Raw genomic sequence first — 4,976 nt, 5'->3', positions numbered from 1 at the left:
CAGAATACAATGGTAGAGTTGAGTAGCAGCAGCAGAGACTGTATAGCCTGCAAAGCCTAAAGTATTTCCGATCTGGCTCTTTACAGAAAAAGTTTTCTGACCCCTGGCATATAACAATGCATGGGCATGTAATAGGTACTTAAAATATACCTGCTGATTAAAAACTTGTCAAATGAATGAACAAGCAACCAATCAATTTGAAAACTTTGAAACTTCATTGTATTAGTGAAGGCAGTCTGTAGTCTACAACATCAAAATTAGTTATTATAAAAGGGCCACCTTTACACAAGAATCTTGATAAGCCTATTCTATAATACCAAGTCAAAAAGAGAGAAACAAAAAGATTAGGGAGACAAAGAGATTTAGAGACACAAAAAGAGAGTGAAAAAGTACAAACTATCGCCCTAACCGGTTTGGCTCAGTGGATAGAGTGCCGGCCTGCGGACTGAAGGGTCCCAGGTTCGATTCTGGTCAAGGGCATGTACCTTGGTTGCGGGCACATCCCCAGTGGGGAGTGTGCAGGACGCAGCTGATCGATGTTTCTAACTCTCTAACCCTCTCCCTTCCTCTCTGTAAAAAAACAATAAAATGTTTGAAGAAAAAAAAAAGTACAAACTATCAATAGCAAGTGTGAAAAGGAGGAAAATCCTACACATCTTACAAGATATTATGAACAACTTCATGACAATAATTTGAAATTTTAGAGAAATGGAAAATTTTCTATAAAAAAATAACATCAAAATTTACCAAGAAGAAATAGAAAATCTCACCAAGAAGAGAAACCATATCTCTTACAGTAAATAAATTTATAAGTAAAAACCTTTTCACAAAGAAAACTCTAAGACCAGATGGCCTAATTGGTAAGTTTTTCCATTTGCTTCAGAAATAACAATAATATAGAAATTCTTGCAGAGTCTAAAAAAGCTCATTTTTATAAGTTTTATGAGTCAGTACTTAATGAGCCCTTGATATGAACATTGACTAAAACATTACAAGAAAAGAAAAAAATTACAGAAAAATTTATTTATACATTTGTTACTTTTGGATAAATGATATATTTTACAAGTAAAATTTAAAAGACCTGAAGACAAAAACAGAAAAATAATTTCTGTTGTTGTTAATCCTCACTGAGGACACTTTTTCATTGATTTTTAGAGAGAGTGGAAAGGAGGGGACAAAGAGAGAAACATCGATGTGAGAGAGACACATTGATTGGTTGTCTCCTGCACGTATCCCAACCAGGGCCAGAAATCAAACCTGCAACCTAGGTACGTGCCCTTGACCAGAATGGAACCCGGGACTCTTCAGTCTGCAAGCCTGAGCCAAACGGGCTAGGGAAGAAAAATAATTTCTTAAAAATAAAATATATAAATTTTCAAATTAAAATAATCCATCAAATACCTAGCTCAAAGAATAAAAAACTAAACAAGTATCAAAAAAATTTCAGGAGATGCGTAAAATGACACTACCAAAGAGAAAAACAGATGCATGTAAAGCACTCAGAACCAAAATGGCATCAAATATCTTATATGAGAAAAAATAAGTACTCTTAACTAGAAGATAATATAACATGATTTAAAAATTCTGAGAATGAACTTCATTATAGAATTCCATGTCCAGGTAATTTACTAAACAAGTATGAAGCTGCTCAAAAGCTTAAAAATGTACCTCTCATGCAACCTTTCTCAGGAAATTACTAGAGGACCTGTCTCACCAAAAGTGGGCAAAAGCCAAGAAAAAGGAAGAATGGGATCCAGGAAGCAGGGATCCAAAGGAGAAGAGTAAAAGGAATTCCTAAGAATTCCGAAGAGACACAGCAGGGTTAGAGAAACTATGCCAGATTGCAACAGATGTACAGAAGGCTCCAGAGAGTTAACACAAGGATAAGAGTGGAGCAAATAAAAATTGGCTGATGTGCTCGACTATAAACGCTTTCCTGGCTGGTTTTACAGCTTTGTAGAAAATTTTGGTGAAGAATTATTAGGACCCAAATAAAAGTAACCAAATGAAAAATTACCCGGGACAGGGGAATGGAGAAGTCTGTTCAGGAAGGAAATGTAATCACAGTACACTAAATGGCTCAGCTGCAAGCATATTTGCATAGTTGTAATAACACTGAATACTAATTTAACCCCAAATGGCGATGAAACATTGGGAAGAATAGGGATAGAGAGGTATGGGGAATAGTGGATGTAAATGAACTAAATGGCTAGCTTTCTTAGTAGGAAATCAGTAGATAAATCTGGAAGTAGTGGTATATAAGCATGTTAGAGGTAAATGCCAGAAGCAGCTAGAATGGAAAGTTTGTCTGGAGTGGGCGGTATGGCGTGGGGAGGACAGAGGACTGCTACTTTTTATTATAAGTTTTATTCAGCACAGGTTCTACTTTGATTTTTATGAAAATTAGATTTAAAAAAGAATGAGTGTACTTTTACTTCCACAGTTAATAGATACCCAATTTCAAAGGCAAAGAATTATGGAGTTTATACTAGTATATATACTAGAGGCCTGATGCACGAAATTTATGCAAGAGTAGGCCTTCTTTTCCCCAGCTGCTGGCACCAGCTTCCCTCTGGCACCCGGGACCCGGGCTTCCTTCACAGCCCTGGCTTTGTCCAGAAGGTCGTCCTGTCTAATTAGCATATTAAGCTTTTATTATTATAGATATTGTTGAGAATCCTTTTTCTTCCCTTATTGAACAAGAAGCCAAAGACAGCTTTGTGTTAGAGAACTTTTTTGAGGAGAGACAGAGTAACATGTAGCTTTTTGAAATGGTGAGATTATGGTAAGTAAATAGCTGCTGTCAGGTAAATTAAATGAGATGACCAAACAGAAAAATGTTTCACAAATACTGATTTATGATTTAAGACAGTACCACAAAGCCACCCATAATGCCAAATAACCCTACTACCACAAACCCAATGTGTAGAAGTCAACATGTGCAACATGGAAGAGATGTGTAAATTCACATCTATTCTCTTGGTTACATTCACATAAACAGGCAACATCTCTGAACATGAAAAATAATACAAACAACGGACACTTGCCACGTCCACTTACATAGTGTCAGAAGATCTACCCACGGATCAAGAATAGAAATTGATATACAGGACATTATTGAAACAACGGAAATTTGAATCCAGTCTTTGGATCAGATGATACTATTATATGAAAGATAAATTTCCTGATTTTGGCCATTGTTCTGTGGTGCTATTAATGAATGGCCTATAGTTTAGGAGCACGTTGTCTGCAATTTACTAATAGATGATTCAGAAGAAAAAGATTATAGAAATATATGTGGAGAGAGATAAGACAAGGGAAATGCGAAGAGAATAAAACAAATGTGAGGCAACAATTGCTGAAACTGGGTGCAGAATATATGGGAGTGATATGCAACTTTTCTGTAAATCTGAAATCGTTTCAAAATGAAATATTTTTTAAAAGAGTATGAAAGATTTCCCATAAAAGTGTGCCATGTTCATGCTTCTGGAGAGAGTCCTGGGTTTCATCAGATTCTAACTTGTAAACACTCCCTTCAAAAAGGGTCAAGAACACCCCTTTTCCATTATTATTTATATTTCTATATTTAGTCATATTCCCTCATTCTTCTAACTAGGGTATAAATTCAAATAGCCATGAAAAATCTTATATTAGTCTGAGTACCAGAGAACAAAGTAAGGTTTTAAATAAGCAATAAAACTTAACTAGTGTAAAAACAAACAAAAAGCGTTTGCTGCATTATCAATGAATGTTGTTCATTCTTGTTAAAACCCAATAGTTACCCAAAAACAGTATCTCATTCATTTTATGATCATTTATTCTGGAAATGTGTACCAATTTTAAACAAACACTGTTCACTGTTACAAGAAAAAAAAACACTTCAAAGAATCATTAATTGATTCTTTTCACTGAAAATGAAATTAAAATATATTTTTACATTAAAAGTAAGGTTTATTCATTCTGGCTGAGATATATCAATTTGACTGTGGGTGAGAAATAAATCAGTTTAAAATAAGAAAATGTCACATATACAATTTCATAAGGAAATGAATTGCAATTCAACTTTATATTTTTATGTTGCTTAATTTTATATATATTACACATATCATACATACATACTTGTTATACAAAAATATACACAAAAATTCAAGTACATAGTTTAATATCTAAAAAAAGGGAAAGGGAGATATTGCATTGGATTTCTGGTACTATTTTGTTTAAATACTTTTATAATTCAGATTTCAAGGGAACAACAAATCAAAAGCCACTAATTTTTCAGAAAGCTTTGTGTTCACATAAATTCATCATTCAAGTATAGTTTTATTGAAAGAATAAACTATTTGACTGGTTGCAAAGTCAAATGAATAAGTCATATTAAGCAAAAGCAGAGCTTTCTCTAACTCTGCTTTCATCAGCCTAGCATCCTTCTGACATAAAATGCAGAGCATCACAGTGACTTTTAACCTGCAAGCAATTTTAAGCTGGACACTATTAATGCCATATTATAGGGCTGACAATGTTATAGATTCTTATTAAAAACAGTTAGAAATTTTACTTTTACTTTTTTATTCAATTTGAAAAACAGTACATCTTTTTCACTGTGGTTGGCAACTTGACGTTATACCTGAAGGAATAATTTAAACATCCTATGACAAAATATATACATGAACTTTTGAAAGATCTTGGTCTTAATTCAATTATAATTTCAATTCTACAGTTATCAAGCAAATACAAAGAATTTTTTATTAACCATAGCATTAACATGTTTTTTAAAAAGTAAATTATTTTTTTGTTTCTTAATTACATTTTTTTAATGTTGACACTATTGCAGATGTCCCCAATTTCCCCCCCCTTTGCCCACCTCCACTCATGCCCCGCTATTGTCTGTGTCCTGGGGTATGCATAAATGTTCTTTAGCTAACATCTTCACCTTCTTCATCCAATCATCCTCCCTTTCCCCTCTAGCATTGTTGAGG

This window comes from Myotis brandtii, unplaced genomic scaffold, assembly GCF_000412655.1.
Source record: "Myotis brandtii unplaced genomic scaffold, ASM41265v1 scaffold351, whole genome shotgun sequence".
NCBI classification, from domain to species: domain Eukaryota; kingdom Metazoa; phylum Chordata; class Mammalia; order Chiroptera; family Vespertilionidae; genus Myotis; species Myotis brandtii.
This window is presented reverse-complemented; position numbering follows the sequence as displayed.